Source organism: Lissotriton helveticus, chromosome 5_1, assembly GCF_964261635.1.
Source record: "Lissotriton helveticus chromosome 5_1, aLisHel1.1, whole genome shotgun sequence".
NCBI lineage: Eukaryota > Metazoa > Chordata > Amphibia > Caudata > Salamandridae > Lissotriton > Lissotriton helveticus.
In genome coordinates this window covers 1,952,987,562-1,953,013,885 of record NC_136065.1, presented here as the reverse complement: position 1 = coordinate 1,953,013,885, position 26,324 = coordinate 1,952,987,562, and the positions used below count along the sequence as shown (strand labels likewise).

Here is a 26,324-nt window from a genome sequence, read left to right as displayed (position 1 = left end):
TAAATACTAAAATACATACGGGCATGAAACCTCAGCGCGTCTAGCGTTATCAGCGGGCATAAAGCGCTAGAAAAGACCAGAGAAAGCGCTCTCAAGCGCTTGGGGGAAATGAAGCGCTCCAAAGCGCTAGGCAACAGGCAGAGCGCGCTCAGGGGGAAGCTCAGCGCCTCCAGGCGCTAGAAATACAGTTCCAGCGCTCTCCACAGAAAAATGCAGCTTCTCCATGCTGCAACGGTCCCAGAGCTTCCCAGGGGGCAAAGCCAAGTCCCCCCATCAGCCCAGGCAGGGCAGAGGGGTCCCCCAGGAGTCCAGGAATCCAGGCATCCAGGGGCTGGGCAGCGCCCACCCCTGGTAGATTCAAGTCAGCCACAAGAGCAAGAACAAGAACATTTTGGAAGGGGACACAGCCACTTCTTATACACAGAAAAGCCTTTGAAGTCTTTTGAAGTCTTTGTGCAAGTCGGCCCTGAGCCCTGGGTGTTTCTGGTTTCCCTCTCCTGTCAGCCTCAGGTCAGAGGTGACAGTGGGCCATCAGGAGGGAGAGCGAGCATGGTGGGCAGGCAGACACAGCCCGGCACCATCTCCTCCCGCTTCCCTGATAGCAGATGTGGCCTTTCATCCTTGGGATGGCTCCGACCCCCTCCGGGGGCCCTGCAGCCCCTGTCCCACTCAAACCAGACAGTAAATCCACAAGCAGGCCCAGGCACTCCTGGGCCAGGCTCATCACCCAATCACGTGCCAGCAGACTCACCACACAAATATGCCAACTTCTAAAAGTGGCGCTTCTGGACTAGACACAGCCATGCCGCATATACCATTATGCAGCACTCATTCTCACGAGTTCACACATATCAAACTCGACCCTGCACTCCCCACGCATCAGGAATCTACCATGGGCATACATATTCACTAGCAAATTGATCCCAGCTTACCTCCATCATTCTCGCTCCCGACCCCGGTCCGCCCCGGCTGTGTGCCGTTTGAGCGAAGGGTCAGCCCATGAGCGACACTTCCTGTCTGGTCCTGCACCACTTCCGCCCTGCTTCTCCCCCGTGCAGGTCAGCGGACTAGTGGCTGCAGAATTTTTTGCATATCTTGTTCCTGTTCCGCCCCGCGCTCAGACAACTCTGGCAGATTTCAGCAGTGGGCAGGCTACTCTCGCGTTCCATGTTGATTACCTTTATTCATTTTTAAATTTGCACAACCCAGCCGACTAAGGGCTGTGTTGCGCACGCTGTGTGTTTTTAAAATACTGTTTTATGCTGACTAAAAGCATTGCGCTGGTAAATTGTTTTTGAGCATTCTGAACACTAGCAAATTGATCCCAGCTTACCTCCATCATTCTCGCTCCCGACCCCGGTCCGCCCCGGCTGTGTGCCGTTTGAGCGGAGGGTCAGCCCATGAGCGACACTTCCTGTCTGGTCCTGCACCACTTCCGCCCTGCTTCTCCCCCGTGCAGGTCAGCGGACTAGTGGCTGCAGAATTTTTTGCATATCTTGTTCCTGTTCCGCCCCGCGCTCAGACAACTCTGGCAGATTTCAGCAGTGGGCAGGCTACTTGCGCGTTCCACATTGATTACCTTTATTCATTTTTAAATTTGCACAACCCAGCCAACTAAGGGCTGTGTTGCGCACGCTGTGTGTTTTTAAAATACTGTTTTATGCTGACTAAAAGCATTGCGCTGGTAAATTGTTTTTGAGCATTCTGAACACTAGCAAATTGATCCCAGCTTACCTCCATCATTCTCGCTCCCGACCCCGGTCCGCCCCGGCTGTGTGCCGTTTGAGCGGAGGGTCAGCCCATGAGCGACACTTCCTGTCTGGTCCTGCACCACTTCCGCCCTGCTTCTCCCCCGTGCAGGTCAGCGGACTAGTGGTTCACGGCAAGCCAACATAAATGACGACCTGGACCAAGCGCAGCGGACGAGCGCAGCGGGAGCGCCGACTTCGCGCCGAAGTCGCGCACAAGTCAAGCCCGTCTGCGCCCGTCCGCGGCCTGCCGGGGCTAGGGGCACGTTATTCTGCCCAAAACATCACCTATTCCCCCGCCCAACTTCGCTGTTTCCAGGGCCCATGGCCTTTAGCCATCACTACCCGTTCCCGTATTCGTTCCCTTGGTTTGTCTACCGCCCTTTCTTCCGTTATCCCTCCCCATCATCACATTCCCCCCAATCCCCCTGGGGGTGATGTCAATCTTGGGACCACCAAAACCCTTTCAGTTTACTATCTGAACACCCGGTCCGCAGTAGCCCATTCGCATGAACTATCTGTACTATTGGACCTTCATGCACCAGATCTTCTTTTGTTGACAGAAACCTGGTTTTCTGAAGACTCTCTTCCTGTGTTATTGGCCACTCTCCCAGCCCCATATTATGCTATACGGGCGGATCGCCGTAATGGTAGGGCTGGAGGTGGCGTAGCGGTCATCGCCCGGGCTGACTTCCCTTTTCAAAGTATCTCTCTGCCAGATATTCCTACTACGGAGTACCTGGCTATCCGTACCACTGCTACTACGCCCCCTCTCACCTGCGTACTTATCTACCGTCCCCCTCAATCCCCCTTATTGTTTCTCCCGAATTTTTTGGAAGTATTGGCCACGATCACAGTCAACAATTCCTCCATCTTGCTTTTGGGCGATTTTAATTTTTGGCCTTCAGACCCCGCAGAATGCCCTTCTTCAAAAGATTTTACAGACACCCTTCAATCTCTCAATTTTATATCCCATATTCACTCTCCTACCCATGTTAAAGGACACATCTTGGACCAGATTTGGTCCTTGAATTGTCCCGTAAATTCCCTCTCCATTTCACCTTGCACATGGTCGGACCATTATTTGATTTCATTTGTTCTTCCTACCTATTCCCCGGTTAACCCCCCACTTCCTAAGAATGTTTGGGTCCGTGCTTGGGGGCGAGTTGACCCCGATAATTTATCCACCTTACTTGCTGCCTCCCACCCCCCCCTGCAAGGTTTATCCACTCTTTCCCAGGTTACATCCATTGATCAGTGGCTCTCCTCAGGCTGTGAGTCCATTGCCCCTCTGAAGCAGATCACCTCAAAGCGGGAGAAGGATGCTAACCTGTGGTTCAATGAAGAGCTTAAGACCACCAAATTAGCGGTACGCCGAGCGGAGCGTGCCTGGAGGAGAAACTATTGCCCCTCACTCCGATTGGAGTTCATTCACAACTTGACTCAATACAAAAAGGCTATCTTGACAGCTAAAACAGCCTACTTCTCCTCTAAAGTTCTTTCAGCTGAGAACCAATCGAGGGAGATTTCTCGATTGTGCATAACCTGGCATTCTCCGACAGAACTACCCTGAAGCCCACCCCCTCCCAGGAACTCGGTCACTCCCTAAACAATTTTTTCATCCAGAAAATTGCCACTATCAAAGCTAATATTCCCCTTCCCTCTCCTACTTTTGTAGATCCTCAATGTCCTCCCCCCAAGGGACGACTCGGTGCCCTCCCTCCCTTGACCAAGGAATCCCTGGCTTCGATAATTCCCCTTGTTAAATCTGGTTCCCCTTTAGATCCTTGCCCTGCTCACATCCTCCGTCATATCTTTATCACTTGTCCAGACCCCGCCCTTCATCTCCTTAATAGCTCTCTCTCTCAGGGTGTTGTACCTAGTTTACTCAAAACAGCAGTTATTGTCCCTATCCTGAAGAAGCCGGGTGCAGATCCCTCAGCCCCCGCCAATTATCGCCCCATTTCCCTCCTGCCATTCTTGGCAAAAGTGCTCGAGCGCCATGTCACCTGCACTTTGAGCTCTTTTGTGGAGATGTATGGGGTTTTAGCTCCCCGCCAGGCCGGTTTCCGCCCCGCACACTCTACGGAGTCCGTGGTACTTTCGGTCCTGGACAACCTCAGGGAGGGAATGGACACCAACCAGACCCAGGCTTTGGTCCTCCTCGATCTCTCAGCCGCCTTTGACACGGTTGATCACACCATCTTACTATCCCGTGTCGGGGCGGCGGGGATCGGGGGTACCGCCCTGGTATGGTTATCCTCCTTCCTGAGAGACCGCACCCAGGCGGTCCGCCTGGGTGATTTTTCCGCGGACTTCCGGAAAGTTCAGTGCGGGGTTCCCCAAGGCTCTTCCCTCTCACCCCTTTTGTTTAACCTCTACATTGCCCCTCTTATTTTTTCATTGCAGCAAATGGAGGTCAACGTATTTAATTATGCGGATGACCTCCAACTTGTCTTCAATCTGTCCTCTTCCCCTGCTTCTGTTCTTAATTTCCAATCTATTATGATTTACATCCGGGACTGGATGAGCCACAACCATCTGAAACTCAACCCAGACAAGACCGAGCTGGTGTTGACGGGTGGTTCATCCAGTCCCTGGTCTTCTTTATTTTGGCCCCCTTCCCTAGGTCCTCCACCTGTCCCCTCTTCCTCAGTAAAAACATTGGGTATTAAACTTAACTCTCAGCTTACCCTTCACTCTCAGGTTAGTTCTGTGGTGTCTTCTTCCTTTCTTTCACTGCGCACTATACGCAAGGTGTCCCGTTTCTTTTCTTTTGACGCTCTGAAATTGATCACTCTGGCAATGGTCATTTCCCGCCTGGATTACGGCAACGCCCTATATGCAAGTATCCCTGCATATAGCTTAAGGCGTTTGCAGCAGATCCAGAACCAGGCGGCACGGCTGGTGTTTAAATTGCCAAAGTTCCACCACGTCACTCCCCTCCTCAAGTCTTTACATTGGCTCCCAGTACGTGAACGTGTCCAGTTTAAGCTTGCCTCTATCACCTTCCAAGCACGACTGGGCACGGCACCGGCTTTTATTTCATCTGAGATTATCCCTTATGTTCCTACTAGGGAACTGCGTTCATCCTCTAAAGCCCTTCTCACAGTCCCGAGGTTTCGGAGGAAGAAATGGGGAGGATCGAAGTTTGCGACCCTTGCTCCACTCATTTGGAACTCCCTCCCTTTGCAGCTCAGAGCTTTAACTCTCTATCCGCAATTTCGGAAACAGCTCAAAGCTCACCTGTTTACTAAATCTTTTAATTAGTGTACTAGCAGCCTTGTTCTTAAACTTAGTTTCTGCCATTCCCGCCCTGACATCTGTAAGTTGCAGCGCCATGAAGCCGTTGGTGAACGCGCGCTATATAAATAATTTTAAATTCAAATTCAAATCCCCATTCATTCCTATGGGAGGGCAGGTCACTCACCACACATACACAGAGAGCACACGCACTTTACACTGTACCACAGTGAAAAAGTGCGCAGAGGCCTAAAATCACCAACCCAGGTTCCAGAAACAGGCTAGGAAAAAGCAAAAAGTCTCGGGGTGAACCTGCCCAAAGGACCGGGTCCAACACCCATGAATACGACGATTTTAAATTCTAGAAAACGCTTCTATAAGATGGCCGCCGTCATACCGAGTAAAAATAACACACTCTGCGCATGCGCGTCCCGAGAGTGCCAGCCTGATTCTACAGCTGTCTAACATTAGCTACGGTGCATATAAGTACGACAGGGGAACACTCGCATTTAATAGAAAAAACGAGACGAGATGTACCCGTGGCGGTAACCGAGCCTACAAAACAAGAGGTAAGCGAGGGAACTAATGTAGGTTTCAACTAGAAGTTCTACCTAAATCCTAGAGAATCACTAGATAAGGGGGCAGAGAGAATGGAAAATATCGAGCACTTCGTGTTGCACGCCGGCCACAGGTAACTTCAGGGTTATAAGGAGGTAGTAAACACCACTACTAGTTAGGCTAAACTTGTAGATGAGAGGGAGAGAGGTTTAATATGAGAAACCCGATACTGTGGAACGGCCCCTCAATAGATAAAACATGGCGCATTACTATGTATAAAAAAACAGAGGGCAGTGAGACATTCTAAGGTATAACACTTATTAATTAACGAAAACTTTAAAAGATATATTCCATCCTTGGATGCGAGATAGGATGTAATGTATATATACGACTCCATAAGTAACCGCAGCCGGATTTCCCTAGAATCGGGGTTGGGCTCAGAAAATAAGTAGCGAATCTTAGTCCTATAGGAATATAGATCGATTCTTAAGACATACCACTCGACAATATGCTATTGTGAGAGGTAGTCTTCGTAAATGGTATGTATTGCTTCCTCCCCAGAACGTATTGAGTTCTACTATCCGGTACTAGGATGCAATTGGCAGCCCGTACATATAGTGGAACCACGGGGAAGAGGTACCTCAAATAATACGAGGTACGGTACAAGTGAGAGGGACCGATCAGGTAAAATATAGGCCAGAGATAAGAAACATAAAATAAATTAGTCCTTTTACATATATCTATATTAGGAGCCCTTAATTGAAACGAGTGAGTAGAACCAACCTGAGCATTTTAACCAGTTGCCTGTTGAAGAAAAAGAAACAGAAAAAAGACCTGTCGACACAGTCTTTTCTAAAGAAAAACGGTAATGGAAGATCTCTCTTTACACAAATAAAAAATGAGCAATAGGAAATCCTAGATTTAAACTAAATGTCATCCATATATTTATCCATTCCACCATTAGATTGAACATCGAGTACGCAGTATAACCTGACCTACAGACCATAGTGTATGGTTGGATGTGAAAATTAATGCATACAAAGACTGGAAGAATTAGAACACTTAACTGAGAGGTCAGTATATACAAATCTAAATGGTATGAGTGATACAGGGGAGTTGGTAACCTACTACAATATAACGGAGGGACCAGGTGCCTAGAATGATAGAGAATGTAAAGTAATTAGATGTAATCTGTGACATGAGATATGTATATGAGGGAACCAGTGTAATAATGAAGAGATGCACCAGAATCTACGGAAGTACACATGACCAAATACACGTATAAATGTTTACAATTGGTATAGTTACCTGTAGGATTGTTGACAGTGACATGAGACTACTGTGTAAATGTACAAACACAAAACATGTACTGACAGATACTTTTCTAATACACAGAAAGGATACCGGTCTATTGAACTTGATGACCCCAAGCGAATATATTTTGTCCTGATGAAGGTGTGACCACATCTGCGGGCTCAAGCACCGAAACGCGTCGACACACTTTACTAAAATAGAATTCAAATAAAGCCTAGGAGACTCTAGATATACTGTATCTTGCAATACGGGAAGTCTTAATGAATCTGTGTAAAGGCTATTGAATCATACAATCTGTAGCAACATTAGGTGCTCTATCTACAATAGGGGGTTTCCTTTGTTTATGCTCTTTTCAATTTATTTACAATTCATTGTATGATTATTTCTGATTTATAAAATGTATTTTTCCTTCTTTTTCTAATAAGCTGTATAAATTTAATTTTATTACGTTTTAAATGGTTTTTTTGTATTATGAAATGTTTTATGCTAAATGTTTTCAGTAGAATTCAATTGATTCTATAATAAAATTTTAACAAGTATTATTTTTTAATAAAAAGGCTGTAAACGTTATAATCTAGTTCGTGACCAGTGATTTGAGCAATAGATTCAGTGCATGTTGTGAGTGAATGAGATAGGAATACTGTAAGTTGGGTGTTAGCATTCCTATCCACAAACTTTTCCAGGGATAGCCCTTTGACTTTCTAGTGTCTTAAGTACCCTGTTCCCTGGAACTCGTGGGGTCTTCTCTCATATTCTTTACTTTAGGGTTATGAATGTCAGCAGCCCTACATGCCAAGAACAGATGCATACTGGTAAGTAGCATATTCCTTCCACCAAACATTTGAATATGTTTGTCATGTCCATTCTGCTGGAATCAGGCTTTTCCAAAGATTTTCGAGAAATGTTTCTAACATTTTTGACTATAGCAATAGTGGAATTCTCATCTATACCAGATAAAATGTTCTCTTTCGACAAAACAGCTTTTGCACATTCCTCCGTTTACTCTGCGCTTATCACAATATCAATCACCTCCTGGAGAGAGTAGTTCTGATTGTCTGAAAAGGGTTTTTAGTCAGGTGGGACAATCTTCCCGCGACTCCTCAGGGCTATAGTACTTATAGTGTCACAGGGAAAGTCGCTCCATCGGTGATACTTCCGACCCGACCGGGCCCAGGACTGTGTTGGATAGCGTAGAAGTGTTGAGTGCAAATATCATGTAACTGTTGCGGGAAGATTGTCCCACATGCGACGAAACACGTGTCGGCTGGATTTCTTTTTAAGAACATTAAAAATTCGCATTTCCAATGACTGATTCAATGAGAAAAAATCGATTTTGTTTAACAACAGGCTTTGTTTCTATTGTTTAAGCGTCTACACTGACATAATTTTCTATATAATCTTGTTGTGTGCATGGGTATTGTGTTGTAAACCTCTTGGAGAGAGGATTTCCCGTTTGCCCAAAGCTAGTCATGTATTTTGGAATTGACAGTCCGCATCACTACCTGGTCACAGATAACTTCGTCATGTAGTGTACCAAAGCGACACGATACGTTAGTGCTAAGTTTTTGAGCGCAGCCCGAAAAACGTCCACCTTGCCTTATTTCCTGTGGAAGAATTTAATCTAACAGCAACACAAACATTGGGTTTGAAGTAGTTAGTGATATGCTCCAAAACATTTAGGTACATGTCGCACAGCCTGCTTAGGTTTTTTGTTGATGCGATTATAAATGTTCCTCCCCTGAGCACCTAAGCAGTGTAGTAAAATTTTCTTTTTTCTCTCCGGGGTAAGATCCTCCTCATGGTAAAAAGTCGAAATGTAATTTTCCAAATACGGTCATCATTCTTCCCACTTGGGTGAAGAGTCCCCAGAAGTTGGTGTGAAAGGTTGTGGAGGAGAAAGGTTCCAAATATTTCCTGAAGCCATTTCCTCAAGTATTAATACCAATAAAAAGAATTAGTGCACCTCCCTAAAAACGAAAAGAGAATATTAATGATGTTGATCGATAAGCACAATTAAATAATGAATATGAACAATGAATTCAACACTGCAATCTACATCAGTATAAAAGTGAGCTTAAAAGTATGCTTGCCACTGTGGAGATAGAGGGTGCAAGAAACACGACACTGTAAGTTGTTGAACAATCAATGCTCTTTGAAGAGAAACAGAATGAAAGTGTGCACATCACTGTGCAGATGTTTAAACTAAGAAGAACTGTGTGGAACTTAATTGTCGCATAATAAAGTTAATCACACAACGTGCAAATGAAGTGTGCACATCACTGAAACAATTATAAGAACCCACAGAGAGACAACTCTGTATTTAATAATGCGCATGCAAGTGAGCGCATCACGGAGTATAAATTTTGAGTCCTTCACTTTTTTTTTCTTGTTTAATACAGATATGCACATAAGTGAGCGCATCACTGAGTAAGGCTTTCGGCTCCTTCACTTTTATTTTTTATAATTTAGAAGCAAATGCGCACGTAAGTGAGCGCATCATTGAATAAAAGCTGCCCAGAGTAAGCGTTGATCACAACAGAGGGTTACTTAATATGTACGCCAATGTGAGGACGCTGTACAGATCTAAAATGGCAGATACCTTCAATACATGCAGGCACGCTACGTTCCAATGACAATACGCAACAACTCCTGGCAAGTGCGGCTCCCAGCCCTGAACAGAAATATAGAGAGACAACTGCGAGCGGCACAGTTCACTTGATGAAATTTCAAAGTACTCACAATTGGTGCAGTGATAACGACCTCGCCGCAGGTTGAGGTAAAGGACTTGTCAGAGAAACCCTTTCCAGTGTTCAAACGTAGTGCATAAATAGTCTTCTCGTCAAGGTGTCACAAATGCGCATGTCCGTCGTGGTTTCAGAGCACAAGAAAATCGTTGCCAAATTTGTAAAGATACGCCGGTACAGTTTCATGCAGCAGAAATAGTATCTGTATTAGGATTGCCCTAACACCATACAGAGAACTACCACCCATCCAAGATTCAAACACCAACTGACTTTCCCAACTTCTGCATACGCCCATGGTTCCCAATGGAACAGGATTACATCATAAGGCTTAGGGTATGCGCATGCGGAGTGCATGACTAATCACACCGGTGCTAAGCAAATCACAACAAAATATTTTCTTGCTATACTCAAAAAGGAAAATCCTAAAATATTCTTTTCAGTATAAATCTATGTTGCTGGTAAATTCCAAATGTGAATTATACTGGCACGGTGACTGATCTCAAGACCACCAAAACATTGACGATTCATTAATCTTTCTGTATCAGTGGCCCCTAGTGACCCCTGGGATGTCATCATTGAGGCCCCTCTTGTTCATATTGAGGTGGTAAACCCACTGCTGTTCACATTCTAAGAATACTTAAGGTAGTTGTTTTATATTAAATGTTACATGTGTTTGTTCTAATAATGCTAATATTATCCATGTGGAATCATTTATTGAATATCTGCTGTTGATGTAATGAGTTGCCATCTTCATAATGACCTGCCTGCATCAAAGGTTGCGCCTATGTTTGCCAATCTGTAATTTCACCTTTCTAGCTGCAATCCCTATGTATCTCATATTAAACGGGTACGTAATCAGGTAAACTACATTGTCTGAGTTGAAATTTATATGTTCCAGTTGGACCTATTCTTTACCTAATCCCAGATCCAAACTTTGTGTAGCTTTGTTAAGCAACGAACACTGCAATTGCCACAAAGGTGATGGCCCGTCACCCTTTGGAGGCCCCAAAGGAATAGTTGTTGTCCACTGTCTTTTTGTCTTTTTATGTTGGTCGGATATGTACCAAGGTTTTCTTCAAATTGTGGCCTCTCCTGTTTGCAAAAAGTATTTTTTCATGGGATAAGGAGCCCATATTAGGATTCCAATTTCTGTTGATAATGTTCTCTTCCAGGGGATCCTCATCAATAGTCATAAGCATTAGAATATTCCCGCCCATGCGCGGGACCCCGGAAACAATATATTATATGTGCCCCACATATATATAGTGTAGGAGAGTAGGGTCTGCAATCCTATGATCACCCAGATTTTTGCTTTTTGCTGCACTGGTTTACGACTTTCCCTGGCTGTGGGCCTGCTAATCAGACCCACAGCCTAGCTGTTCTCTCTATCCAAATTGTACTTAGGTACTGAATTGGCACTGGGCCCTCTCCAAGTCCCTGTACCCAGGGCTGAGGTGCACCCAGAAGTCTCCCAGGGGCTGAAGCATGTATTATGCCACCCCTGGATTGACTAACTAAAACTGACACAACTGGCTGCACGACAGCTGGGGCAAAGTGGTGTACTCACCCTTTGCTTTAGATATAGTATACCTATATCTAACCCTAAAAATGGACACACAGATCTCCTATCAGTCACTCCTATAGCAGGCCTTAACGATCCTGAAGGCAGAGTGCTTGGAATCGTGCGAGATGGTGCTCTAGCATGAGCTGAGCCTGTCTGCGGCTTTCGGGATCCATCCCTTAGCCGTTTCCATGATATCGCATACCATATACTCTTAAGTGCATTATAATCCTCGCGGTTATGTGCCAACTCTGGTATCGCTTTATCAAAACATGTCGAGTAAGGTGTCATACGAATTGGAATACTAACCCCTCGCCAATTCTGGCGACGGGGTTAGCATTCCACCCTTCTAGAGGGACACGACATGCCTGTAACCACAGGCTCAGCTCATGCTAGAGCACCATCTCACACGATTCCAAGCACTCTGCCTTCAGGATTGTTAAGGCCTGCTATAGGAGTGACTGATAGGAGATCTGTGTGTCCATTTTAGGGTTAGATATAGGTATACTATATCTAAAGCAAAGAGTGAGTACACCACCTTGCCCCAGCTGTCGTGCAGCCAGTTGTGTCAGTTTTAGTTAGTCAATCCAGGGGGGGCATAATACATGCTTCAGCCCCTGGGAGACTTCTGGGTGCACCTCAGCCCTGGGTACAGGGACTTGGAGAGGGCCCAGTGCCAATTCAGTACCTAAGTACAATTTGGATAGAGAGAACAGCTAGGCTGTGGGTCTGATTAGCAGGCCCACAGCCAGGGAAAGTCGTAAACCAGTGCAGCAAAAAGCAAAAATCTGGGTGATCATAGGATTGCAGACCCTACTCTCCTACATATAGAAATATATATATACATATATATATATAAAATAAGCAATTGCAGCCAAACAAAACAGTGGAGTTGGAATATGCTGTGAAGAATTTCCACCATACATTTGTATTTGCATTAAAAACATGAGAAACAACACCAATGCTTGTTTAGAAACTGTTTTAATGCTTAGAAAGCAGTAGAAATTCTTATAACACACTGTAAGCATATACAGCTCCCAGGCTGCATTGCAAATACCCAGTCTAAAAAGGCTGGAAAGCTAACTTGTAGCTGTATGTACTAAAACTGACGCCGTGCCTTTAAGGCACCTCTGCCCCTAGCTTCCCATCATGCCTCAGGGGTTACAGTTAGGTCAGTTGTTCTTTCCGGCTCCTTCAGGAAGGACCCTGGTTACATAGCTCCACACTTTTCTGCCTTTTACAGTCAGAAAATCTTCTAAAGAACAATTTTTTTGATTTACTTTGACTTTTAGCATCAGTGTCAAGTAAATAACTGCTTAACAGTCAATTTTTTGTGAGGTTTTCCTGTCAGGATGCCCACTCTTTTTGATAAATGTCCTTCTTGTGGCCACAAGAAGGCAAAAACAGACTCTCATGAGGTCTGTATTTTATGCTTGCCAGAGGATCATGATCCCAAAGTCTGTTCACATTGTGAAAACCTGTCTGAGAGGACTCTTAAAGACAGAGAAAGGAACAGGCTCTATGGTCTGGCTCAGAGATCCATGAGAGGAAGATCTACAGAGAGGAAGAGTTCAAAGAGACCCAGAACTCCCTCCAAAGACAAGTCAGAGCGTCCATCGACCTCAACGCCGGGCTCGGCGCTGAAAAAACAACTTCTGATGGACAGTTCTAGAGAGAAAACTCCGTCGACGTCGGGACCGGCGTCGAGGAAGAGACCGTCTTCGAAAAGAAGTTCACCGACGACGAAGAAACGACGATCGGCGTCGAGAGAAGCGTCGTCGAGAACATCGGCATCGAGACAAAGATCTCCTCCGCCGTCGTCAACTCGGCGACGATCGGCGTCGAAGGACAGGTCTCCATCATCGTCATTATCTCGACGACGTTCGACGTGGAGACATAAGTCAACTCCGCCGCCGTCAACCAGGCGACGGTCGGCGTCGAGAGACAGATCACACTCACTGTCGCACCAACATCCACAGGCTTCTAAGAGCGTGACACCTCCGCCGACGCCTCCACGGAGACGTTCGACGTCGAGGAGCAAGAGCCCCATCAGACGCTCGCCGTCGAGGACATCGTCGACGGCGCGTCGGCTCTCGACGTCGAGGATGGCTGATCCTCCGTCGTCGCCACGTGTCCGGTCGACGTCGAGGGCATCGTCGACGACAGGACAACGTCGTCCGACATTGAAAAGGCCATCTCCGTCGCCGGCAGACCAACGTCGGTCGACGTCGAGACCTCCGTCGACGGCAGCACAACGCCGTTCGACGTCGAGACCTCCGTCGACAGCAGGGCAATGCCGTTCAACATCGAGGGAGAAGACTCCGTTGTCGGCTCAACATCGCCGGTCGACGTCGAGGGACCACAGGTCACCGTTGAGGCGTTCAGCGCCAAAGGTTATCGCTCCGTCGACGCCACAGAGGCGTTCGACGTCGAGAGAAAGACTTTTGAGACGTCCACCAACGCCGGTGAGACAAAGATCACCTTCAGTGATTTCGACCATTCTTGTAACGCAATCTGCTTCTCACCACTCCTCCTCAGGTACCTCTGGCTCATCGAGGTCCTCTTCTAGAAGCAGGAGTCCAGTGCAACAGTCACCACAACGACGGTATATCACTCATACAAGACTCTCACCAAGATGGTATGGTCCGTTGAGTAGTTGGAAGGATTCTGGAGCGACGAAGAGGCTACAAAGATATTCAAGCCCGCTCCACAGGTCACCTCTTCAGAGACTAATAGAGGAGGTAGACAGACCGGATCCTACCAGGCACCGATCACGCTCTCGGGAGAGGAGAGCGGAAAGGTCACGTACCCCCAGGATCTCCCGATCTCCACGACAATCCAGATCTCGAACACCAAAAAGGGCGGAGAGATCGAGATCTCCCCGAAGGGAGCATCGGAGACAATCGCCTCGAGGGGAAGAACGATCAAGAAGATCTCCGGTGCGGAAGGAAAAATCTCATCACAGGAGAAGGAGAACTCCATCTTCTCCTTCTTCTTCTTCATCCTCAGCTAGAAATTCTAAAGGGGATTACTCTCCGACGCTGGCAGACAGCCCTCGCTCCAGAGCTTCCCCGATGGACGACGTCAACACGTATCTGGACGTCTTACAAAGGGGGGCTCACAAACTAAATATAGAGATGGCTGTTCCAGAAGTGTCCACTACTGTGATTTTTGAGACCCTTCGTCCCAAATCATCTACAAGGCCTTTACTCCCATTGGTTCCAGGGATATTGGATCCAATCAAAGACGTTTTCCTCACACCAGCAACGGTCAGGGCGGTACCGGCACGTATTCAGAAGAAATATAGGCCTGCCGAATCAGACCCTATCTTTGTTAAGGGAGAGCCTGCGGCGGACTCAGTCATTGTAGCCTCAGCTAGAAAGACTCACACTGTCGCCCCTTCTTCTTCGGTCCCGCCTGACAAAGACAGCAGGATGCAAGATTCTTGGGGACGCAGGGTATGCAGCACAGCAGCTTCATCCCTGAAAGTCTCGAGTGCATCAGCTCTTCTGGGAAGGTACGATAGAGCACTATGGGACTCCATGGAACGATTCAAGGAGAAATTGCCCAAAGAGGACCAGAAAGATTTTGAGGAGACAGTGACGGAGGGCTGTTTGGTGGCTAACCAAATGATTAGTTCATCAGCAGATAACGCCCTTCTGGCAGGACATGCCTACTCACATGGGGTATGTGCGAGGAGATCCTCCTGGCTGCGTTTAACTGGTCTCAAGCCAGATGCCCAGCAGCGCATCCTCAATCTGCTTTTTTCCGGATCTTCACTCTTCGGGGAGCATGCCGATCAGGAAATGGCCCGTATGAAGACGGAGTTAGACACAGTGAAGGCGGTTGGTCTGGAAAAAAAGAAAGGGCCGTTCAAACGACGCTTCAAGACCAATAAGAACCGGGGAGGCCAACAGAGGGTTCAAACCCCTCAATGGTCTCAAAGCAAGCCACAAGGAAAGCCTCAATACAGAGGAGGAAAGTCGGGTAGAGGCAGAGGCGGACATCTTCAGTCCTCTACTACGCCTAGAGGAGGCAAAGCCTGAGCAGTGGCTTCCTCTGTCACCGTTACCCACTCCAGTGGGAGGAAGTGCTTCACAACACCTAGCAGAGTGGATCAGCATCACAAAAGATCGGTGGGTGCTGAATATACTGCGCAATGGATATGCGCTACGTTTCCGGAAGAAACCGCAACCGATTCCTCCAAAAAAGAATCGCTCGTACCAACTAAAGCTCCTCAAAAGGGAAGTAAGCGTCCTCTTAAAGAAAAACGCATTCGAAGAGGTACCTCCATCCCAAAGGGGGAAAGGAGTGTATTCAAGATATTTCCTAGTACCCAAAAAAGACCAAGAAGGCAAGTTCAGACCGATTTTGGATCTTCGACTCCTCAACAAAGTGGTGGTCAAAGAGAAGTTTCGCATGTTGGCACTGCACCAAATATGTCCTCATCTACAAATCGGGGATTGGATGTGTTCGGTGGACTTACAAGACGCGTACTTCCACATTCCCATTACACCAGGTCATCGAAAGTACTTGAGGTTCCTAGTAGGGAACAAGCATTACCAGTACAAGGTACTCCCCTTCGGTCTCAAATCCGCACCAAGGGTCTTCACCAAATGCATGGCAGTGGTAGCGGCATGTCTTCACAAAAGAGGTCTCTTTGTGTACCCATATCTAGACGACTGGCTCTTGAAGAGTTCGTCCCATCGTCAAGTCACCAAAGACTGTCACCTATGTCTCCAACAAATGCACAGACTCGGCCTGCATGTGAACACAGAAAAGTCAGTCCTGCTTCCCACGCAAAGTATACACTATCTGGGAGCAGTTCTGGACACAAAGTTAGGAAGAGCGTTTCCTTCGCAGGAGAGACTATCATCCATGGGGCAGAAATGCAAAAAGTTGCTTCAGTCTCCTCGGCCAAAGGTTCGAGAAGTGGCATCTCTATTGGGCTCCATGGCGTCCTGCATCTTCCTAATACCGAACGCCAGGTTGATGATGCGGCCTCTGCAACAGTCTGTGGAAGACGAGTGGGACCAGGCGACAGGAGATTGGGAGGATCGAATCAACCTGTCTCAAGCAGCTTTGACCTCCATACAGTGGTGGTCTCGTCCTCGGAATGTCCTGCAGGGAGTCCCTTTTCAGCAACCTCTTCCTTCGCTGTCTGTGGTAACGGACGCATCTCTGGAAGGCTGGGGTGCTCACATGGGTCACCTTCAGATTCAGGGTCGTTGGTCGACCAACCTTCAGACATACCACATCAACATGCTGGAGCTTCGAGCAGTTCATCTGGCGCTCAAAGCGTTCCTTCCAGCAATAACAACGGACAAAATCCTGGTTCAGACGGACAACACTACAACAATGTTCTATCTGAACAAACAAGGAGGAACTCGATCTCGCCCTCTATCTCTGGAGGCCCAGACTATCTGGCACTGGCTTCTGGCTCGGGGATTGTCGGTGGTGGCAGTGCACCTCCCAGGCGAGCTAAATACAAAAGCAGACGCGCTCAGCAGGCACTTCGAAGATCAGCCAGACTGGGTGCTAAACGACGAGGTAGTCGGAGAGCTTTTCCGTTGCTGGGGTCGTCCACACATAGACTTATTTGCGGACGACGAAAACACCAAATGCCACTCCTTCGCGTCCAGGTTCCACCGGCCAGGGACGAAAGGGAATGCTCTACTGTTGGAGTGGACAGGAATGTTCGCCTATGCGTTTCCCCCTCTGGCTCTGATTCCGAAGGTGGTGGCCAAGCTCATCAGATCGAGCATGGACATGATCCTGATAGCCCCGGATTGGCCGTGACAATGGTGGTATCCAGATCTGTTACATCTGTCGCTGTGTCCACACAGACGCCTGCCGTGCAGGCCAGACCTGTTGAGCAAGATGAACGGGAGGATCCTGCATCCCAACCTCCCGTCACTGAACCTGACTGCATGGCTCCTGAGGTCTTACAGTATGGACACTTAAATCTGCCTCCGGAGTGTATGCATATCTTAAAAGAGTCCAAAAGACCTTCCACGAGGGCGTCTTATGCGTTCAAGTGGGAAAGGTTTTTCATTTGGTGTAAGGACCGTGGTTTTGATCCCACCAAAGGTCAAGAAGAGGTAGTCCTTCCATACCTCCTTTCCTTGGCTACATCAGGGTTGAAATACGCTTCTATTAGGGTCAATCTATCTGCCATAGTAGCGTACAGGAAATCACCTACACAAACTTCATTTTTTCAAGTTCCTGTGGTTCAGGATTTCCTTCAGGGGTTAAAGAAGATCTATCCCCCTGTGAGAAATCCTTCTCCTCCCTGGGAGTTGAACCTAGTTCTCTCCAGGCTGATGTCGACACCGTTTGAGCCTATACACAAGGCCTCCTTGCAGCATCTCACTTGGAAGGCGGCCTTCTTGGTGGCAATAACCTCTGCGCGCAGGGTTAGCGAGATACAAGCACTCTGCACCAAGGAATCTTACACTGTTTTTCACCATAACAGAGTGGTAATGAGGGCTCATCCATCTTTCCTTCCAAAGGTGGTCTCGGATTTTCATATAAATCAAACGATTACCCTTCCTTTGTTCTTTCCTAACCCATCGACCCCAGCGGAGAGGTCGTTGCACTCGTTGGATCTTAAACGGGTACTAAAGTTTTACCTAGAAAAGACGAAGGGCACCAGAAAGACAGATCAACTCTTTGTCAATTATGGTTCAATAAGAACGGGGTTTGCAGCAGCCAAAAGATCCATCTCCAGATGGATTGTATCCTGTATCAGACTGTCATACCAGCTGGCTGGCAAACCTTTGTTACAATCACCCAAAGCTCATTCCACTAGAGGGAAAGCAGCCACAATAGCGTTTTTACATGACATTCCTATGTCAGAAATATGCAAGGCTGCAACATGGAAATCAGTCCATACCTTTACAAGGCATTATTGCCTAGAGTCTGATTCCAGAGCGGAATCTCAAGTAGGGCAAGCCTCCTTGAGAAACCTATTTGGGTAATATGAGGCCTACTTTTGGGGCCTAAGAATCTGAATGTTATCTGTTGATTCCTTTGCCCGCAGGGATGAGGTGAGGCTCGCTACTCTATTCTAATTCTTATGACTATTGATGAGGATCCCCTGAAAGAGAAGGATTAGTTACTTACCTGTAATCCTAGTTCTCTTCCAGGGGTATCCTCATCAAAGTCATAAGCAACCCTCCCGCCTCCCCGTGCAAAGGACGTTGTTTATTCAATAGGAGATATTTTAACCTGTTATTACCATGGTTTGGTTTTCAGTCTCCGAAAAGAACAACTGACCTAACTGTAACCCCTGAGGCATGATGGGAAGCTAGGGGCAGAGGTGCCTTAAAGGCACGGCGTCAGTTTTAGTACATACAGCTACAAGTTAGCTTTCCAGCCTTTTTAGACTGGGTATTTGCAATGCAGCCTGGGGGCTGTATATGCTTACAGTGTGTTATAAGAATTTCTACTGCTTTCTAAGCATTAAAACAGTTTCTAAACAAGCATTGGTGTTGTTTCTCATGTTTTTAATGCAAATACAAATGTATGGTGGAAATTCTTCACAGCATATTCCAACTCCACTGTTTTGTTTGGCTGCAATTGCTTATTTTATATATATATATGTATATATATATTTCTATATATATGTGGGGCACATATAATATATTGTTTCCGGGGTCCCGCGCATGGGCGGGAATATTCTAATGCTTATGACTTTGATGAGGATACCCCTGGAAGAGAACTAGGATTACAGGTAAGTAAATAATCCTTCTTCACTTGCCTCCATATACCTGAGTAGGTAGTAATTTATAATATACAGTGTTTTTCATCCTTTTTAGGTCTCGCTGAGTCAATGCGAGACATTTTGTAAGCGGGTTTTAAAAGTGCTGCTGGCAAAGGCTTGGCCACCAGCTTGCGTTTACGTGCACAAGCGTGCCCCTCGCCCTGCCTCTCCAATGCAGCGCGCCTCCTCCTCCCCTCCCCGACCAGTTCCTGCCAACGGACAATTAAATGCTGCTTAGCAGTGCAGCGCTCGCACACACAACTCCCTCCGCCTCTCTCCCGCTGCAGCCCCCATCTGTGCATTCCGCGCGGCCAATGCTTGTTCACTTTCCTCTCCCTCTACTTTTCTTCCCCTTTCCCTACCGACATGAGAACTGCTGCTTGGAAACAGCAAGAAAACTTCTCTCTATCCACTCCCACATGCTGTACTAGTTAGAGTTTTGTAGCTGTCACATTTTCCATCGACAACTCCACGTGCATATATTTCAGTTCAGTAACATCTTTAGCTCTGCTCCCAGGCACACGCACAGAAGCCGGGCCTGCAGGAATTTACCCTCCGCTCAAAAGGGCTAAATATTTTGGCTGAGCTGAAACACATGTATTCACCAGGATGAGAAAAAACTCTTGTAGTATGAGAAGCAGCCAGGGCGGCAAGGCGCTGTCTTGGAGCAGCAGTGACTTGTGACTCTCCGAAGAGGGATGTTCTACTGAGGTATTAGACTGCCACCTAGTGGAAGCCTGTGTACAATTCTGGGGAACATGATTCTTTCTCTTAGAACGGCCTTTTTTGGCACAGACTCATCCACCTTTGGACAACGTGTGATCGCTGCTGGTTATGAAAGGAACCTAGTCTGTTGAGACACAGATTGACAGCAGGCGGGTCTTATTTTAAAGACTGCTCGACACAGGCTCTCTGGATCACATTGCATTTCGTATTCAGTGCGTCAACGCTTCCGTTTGATGTGGAGACGCTCACCTCTTAAGTGTGGCTTGGTTTTGAAAAATTTTATTTATTACTGCTTTCGAGCCAGCCATGCACGTTCCCAGAGCCATGGGTTCACTTAGGCTGCCTTTAAAAATGCACTTGCAGACAAAGTAAGCAGTAGTTTCAAGAAAGAATTAAGAAAGCAAACCACTACGGCCATGTATCAAGGAAAATAAACATTGTCATAGCCAATAGGTCTCGCTTTTGAGACCTTATAAGCATTTAGTTATGCAGCACAATATTCTTGGTGCAACAACATTAACTGTTGTATGGTTAAACACTTATAAAGTCCCAAAGGTGAGACCTATTGGCTGTGCCAATGTTTGTTCTTTTTGAGAGGGATTCAGTATTCAGAGGCTATCTTTCTTTTGGGAGGTGGTATCACTGGCATAGTTGTAAGGTGTCCAGTTTTACGATTACTATGTTTTTTCGAATGGTGCAGGATAGAGAGGCGGGTGGGGGGGGGGGGGGTGGAGGCCAGCAGAGTGACACGATCTGTGGTGGTGGAGGGGGAGGGAATTGAAGCGCGGACAGAGGCACGCAAGGCTTAATGAGCCTTGACAGAAACCCACATGCCGGCTGCGCACGCGCATGTGCACGCAAGCTTGAGGCCAGGAAATGCCTCTGGTAGCACTTTGAAAACCCCCTTACTAAAAGTCGAGCAAGCAGCGTATGCTCTGCTCTAGGCTCGACCTAAAAAGGACATAGCTACTAGTCCTAATAATGTTATTATTATTATTATTGTGTCTTTTATAAAGCGCGCAGCTACCCCAGCGGGGTGTCCCGGCGCTGAAAGAATTGAGAAACAGTCTCCCGGAGGAGAAGTTTATGGGCGAAACAGGAATGTTTTCAAGGATCTACGGAATTCTCGTTCTGAATTGCTCCTGCTTGGGTCCAGAGGCAATTTATTCCATTTTTGAGCCGCACCAAACTCAAAGGTTTTGCCTCCAGCGCGAACTTTTTTAAATCTTGGGGTGGCTAGCAAAAATTTGGTATTTGAGCGAAGGGCTCTAGTACTGCAGTAGGGCCGGAGGGCCGATCGTAGGTGGGCAGAACCAAGGCCCTTCGTGGCTCGGTACGCTAATGTCATGGCTTTGAACTCTATTCTTTTACTCATGGGGAGCCAGTGCAGTTTCTGAAGATATGATGAAATGTGCTGCCTGCGGGTGAGACCACCTATTAATCGCGCGGCGGCATTTTGTACCATTTGAAGTTTTTGACAAAGGCTTTTAGTTAAGCCCAAATACAGTCCATTAGCATAATCGAGGTGAGAAATAATGAGGGCATGGACTATAGTTTTCCTGTTAGCACATGGAAGATAATTGATTAAGTTTTTTTAAGTTCTTATTTTAGAAAAACAAGCAGCTGAAACTGTGTGGACCTGGTTTCCAAAGGAAAGTTTGTCATCCCAACGGACTCCTAGATTTCTGACAGAGTCCTTCAGTGTGGGGGCAAGACTCAGATCTTCCAGCCACCATACGTTCGAACTTAGGGGGGATGGTTGGTTAAAGAAGAGCTCTTCTGTTTTGCCTGCGTTTAATCTCAGAAAGTTTAGGTCCATCCATTTAGCGATGTCTCTCAGGCAAGCTTTGAGGGGGTCAAAGGCGCTAAGAGATGGCTCCTCAAACGTAAAGAGTAATTGAATATCATCCGCATAGGACGTTGTTTTAATTCCTGAACGGGAAATCAGTTCTGCCAATGGCGAAAAATAAACATTAAATAGAAAAGGGCTTATGGACGAGCCCTGAGGAACACCCCATTTCAATGGCCTAGCCATTGAAGTAAAAGGTGGGGTGTGGACCTGTTGCTTCTGATTTGAAAGAAACGATCCGATCCACTCGAGGACCCTGCCCTGAATACCAATAGCTCTCAGTCTATCCAACAGAATAGAATGAGAGACGGTGTCGAATGCTGCTGACAAATCCAGCAGCACCAACACCTCCCTCGACCCCTGATCTAAGGTCCAGCACACAGAATCAGCCATCTCAATGAGGGCCGACTCTGTACTGTAGCCCTTGCGAAAGCCATGTTGGGAGTCGTGATACAGGCCATTGCTCTCAATGAAGCAGGCGATTTGCTGGTGGGCTAACCTTTCTAGAATTTTAGCAGGGGCTGGAAGGAGGAATATCGGTCTATAATTAGCCGGGTCTTCTGGATCAGCGTTGGCCTTTTTTAGAATAGGGACCAGGAACGCATGTTTCCAGGCCTCCGGATAGATCCCAGGGCTCAAGGAAGAGTTCCAAATGGAATTAAAAAAGGCGTTAAGAAAAGAAGCTAACGCTTTATATTGTTTTGCTGGTTAAGGATCCCCTGGAGAGCCTGACCTGCACCTAAGTAGTTCCTGAAGAGAGGACTCTTTAGAAATTTCTATGAATTCTGTAAGGATTGGGCCTGCAGGATGAGAGTCTGCCTGTGCCGTGGGAAGGTCAGCTCTATCACTAAGCGGAAAGGAGGCATGGATCTGAGCAATCTTGTCCTCAAAGAACTCTGAGAGTTGAGTGCAGAGTTCTTGAAAAACTGGCTGCTTTCGAATCAAAGCTTGGGGGTCAGTAAATGATCTTACGATCGAGAACATTTCTCTGGGAGCATTGCTCGCTCTGTCGATCTTTACAATCTGTTTACGATACTCCTTAAGGACTTTGCGGTAATTAGATTTACTATCACTGGAGTAATCAATTCTCCAACACCTCTCCAACACCTTACATGCGGACTTTAATTTGCGTAGTTCGTCCGAGAACCAGGGGGCCGCAGGAGAAGATCTAAATGTTTTTATCGGCCTAAGAGGAGCCAATGAGTCAATAGCCTTACTGATCCACTCGTTGAGGTTAGAAATACGTAAATCCAAATCCGCGGCCGGGTGGGGACTGCTATCTTTAAGTTGATCTTCGAGGGTGGACGAGGAAATTTTGCTCCAGTTTCTACCAAAATCCCTAGGGGTAGAAGAGGGCCTATCCTGGCGAGTCATAAGAGTAGAGAATGGGATCAAAAAAACTGGAATCGGGTCATCTATTCTCAAGTAAGATTGGAGCAGATTATATCCATTGTGTGCCCGGCTCGATGTGTAGGGTGTGCCACTAACTGGGACAGATCGCAGGCAGCAAGGGTAGATATGAGATTTGAACTTGTTGTGCAGGTAGGATCTTCAACCTGCAAGTTGCAGTCCCCAAGGACAGTGTAATCGGCGTAGTGAGTACAGGCTTGAGTGATATAATCCAATAATGCCGGGAGATGAGTAGGACTAGAGTTAGGCGGGCGGTAAAGTAGCAAGCCCGCGAAAGAAACTGACGCTGAGAGATGAATACAGAAGGGAACCCCCTCAATACAATCAATAGAATCAAAGTGGGGGGAGGTGATGGTCCATCTATTTTTATAGATGATTGCCACTCCACCTCCCTTTCTTCCCCTCTGTCGGTTAGCGCAGACAATGCTAAAACCTTCTGGGATCGCCAAGGTGATCGCGGGGTTACTTTCCTCATCTAGCCAGGTTTCGGTAAGAAACATGAAATCCCAATTGTTGTCCATAAGGGATTGCTGAATATCAAAAGAATGCTTGACCAGTGACCTACAATTTATCAGGGCGGCCTTAATGGGTATTCTCAAGGAGGGGCCGCGGGAGAGAGGCAGGGAATCTTACTTGTTGGGCTCCCTAAAGTAATTAGAGGAGAACACACAATGTCTACAGGTTATATCCGCTCCTCGGAGTGCTGCGGGATCGGCCCGCCTATGAGGGCAACCCATAGGTAGGAGTGCAAGTATTTCTTTCCGAGAGTAAATAATCCTAGACTGACTGGTGTATCGGGCAGCGTGTCCGGCCCCGGCTGCGTTCTGGTCGCGGACGGGCGCAGACGGGCTTCCCTTTGGCGCGCCTTCGCCGCGCCCGCTGCGCGGCCGGGTGGGTGGAACCATTTTATGCTGTGGAGGGTGGGGGAGGTAAACAACTAGACCTCCACCCCCAGCCTACCTTCAATATGACGGCTGTGTTGCTTCCCTCTTCAGCGCCTAGTCGGCTGAGGGGAAGGAGACCTCCAGGCAGGTAAGCGTCAGTATACAATAGCAGACAATAATTAAAAGACGTTTAAAAACAATGTGCAAAGTGGCAAAGCAGTTTAAAAATGTGGGTTCCTATGTCTCCGGCTTCCGCCTCAGAGACCAGTTCTCAATGCGATCTGCGCGCGGGAACCTGAGCGCGTCTTTTATGCTGTGGAGGGCGGAGGAGGTAAACAACTAGACCTCCACCCCCAGCCTACCTTCAATATTGCGGCTGTGTTGCTTCCCTCTTCAGCGCCTAGTCAGCTGAGGGGAAGGAGACCTCCAGGCAGGTAAGCGTCAGTGTACAATAGCAGACAATAATTAAAAGACGTTTAAAAACAATGTGCAAAGTGGCAAAGCAGTTTAAAAATGCGGGTTCCTATGTTTCCAGCTTCCGCCTCAAAGACCAGTTCTCAATGTTCTTCAAATCACTCCACTCTCTTCACCAGTACCTCTCAAACCAGCTTTAGACCCTTTACATACTACACCTCAGGCTCTCCTCATATAAATCCTGATATAGGAGATGATGAGGACATTGATAATCAGCCACTACCTGACCCATGGGATGACTATATTATAGACCCACCTGGGACACAGAACCCGATCTATATACAGCCAAACTTTCCTCTCCTGATGATGAAAATACATATCCGGAACTAATTGCTAGAGCAGCCACTAACCATGGGGTCATCTTACATACAGAAGACCTAGGAGAGAATTTCCTTTTTGAAACTTTAGGGAACACACACAGAACATCTCAATCCTTTCCTATGTTAAGGGTATGATGAGGCAAGCATACGATAGGATCCAGTTACGGCACGTATCCTAACACTTAGGAGTAGATTAAAAATATGAACCCCCTCCATCCGACCCAGTCTTTATTAAGGGTCAGTTGCCTTTAGATTTGTTAGTAGTTTCAAACGCACATGAAAGGGCAAATTCACAAACTTTAGAAGAGGCACCTCTTCCTGATAGAGAATCAAAATTAATAGATGCTTCCGGCAAAAGAGTAGTCGCTCAATCCGCCAATCATTGGTGCATAGCCAACACTCAAGGGCTGTTGGCTAGGTATAATAGGGCGAACTGGGATGAGATGGAAGAATTCTTACGATATCTCCCAGAAGAACACAGGAAAAAAGGGGCAACAAATAGTGCAAGAAGGGAAGCGTATATCCAATTCATTTATTAGATGTGCTTTAGATGCTACAGATACTGCAGCTAGAGGAGTCAAAACCAGCATTTTACTAAGGAGACATGGGTCAGAAGTTCTGGTTTCAAACCAGAAGTTAAAAAAACTAACCTTAATGCACCATTTGATAAAGAACACCCTTTTGGTCCTCAGATAGACCAATTATTAGAGAAGATGAAAAAGGACACACAAGTGACAATATCAATAGGAGTACTTCAGTCTCTGTTTACTAAAGGTTATTTTTTTCGCTCCTTCTACAGAGTGGACTCCGAAACGAATACCACATATGCCACCACATCTTCGCATAAAGCACAAACAGAGCCTTCCCCCTCTAGAGGATTCTATAGAGATAACAACTTTAACGGAAGAAGTAGCGGTACACCATCACATACCTCCCCGTCCACTAACAAACAGTGACTTGATAACACTTCCCCCAAACATTCATCTCCTGTCAGGGGAAGATTACATCAGTTTCTTCCCATTTGGCAATCAATAACTACAGACAAATGGGTGATGGACATTATCCAACATGGTTATTGCCTGCAGCTCACAAGCAACCCTCCCAACATTCCACCTCACATTCACAAACTGTCTTCGGAACACAAACACCAGCTCAAACAAGAAGTACAAGCTCTTCCAACAAAATGAGCTATAGAACTCGTCCTATTACAACAACCAGGATCAGGAGTATATTCACTATACTTCCCTATTCTCAAAAAGGACTGTTTGTTAATACCAATATTGGATCTCAGGCCTTTAAACCTTTGCATATTATCAGAACACTGCCATATGACCACTCTACAACAAGTGCTTCTACTTTTGCAGGAATGGTGACTTTATGTCAACACTAGACTTAAAGGACGCATACTTTCATATACCCATTCACCCAGCCCGTCGGAAATACCTCAGATTTGTGATAGGAAAAAAATCATTATCAGTTCAAAGTACTTCCATTTGGAATGATAACGGCACCCAAAATGTTCACCAAATGCATGGCAGTGGTAGCAGCACATCTAAGAAGATAACAAATACATGTCTTCCCATACTTAGACAATTGGCTTAAAAAGCCAACACACATCACAAATGTGTGCAACACACTCAAATCACCATAAATCATCTACATCAGTTGGGATTTTCTGTCAATACGCAAAAATCACATCTTCACTACAAACAGATACAACCATATCTA

The 26,324-nt window shown here is 46.7% G+C and overlaps 1 long non-coding RNA gene across 6 annotated transcripts in view; it reads left to right on the top strand.

The window, feature by feature from the left end:
• LOC144756087 (uncharacterized) overlaps positions 1–26,324 on the top strand; it is a 1,092,383-nt gene that overhangs the window by 664,871 nt on the left and 401,188 nt on the right. The window lies entirely within an intron of this gene.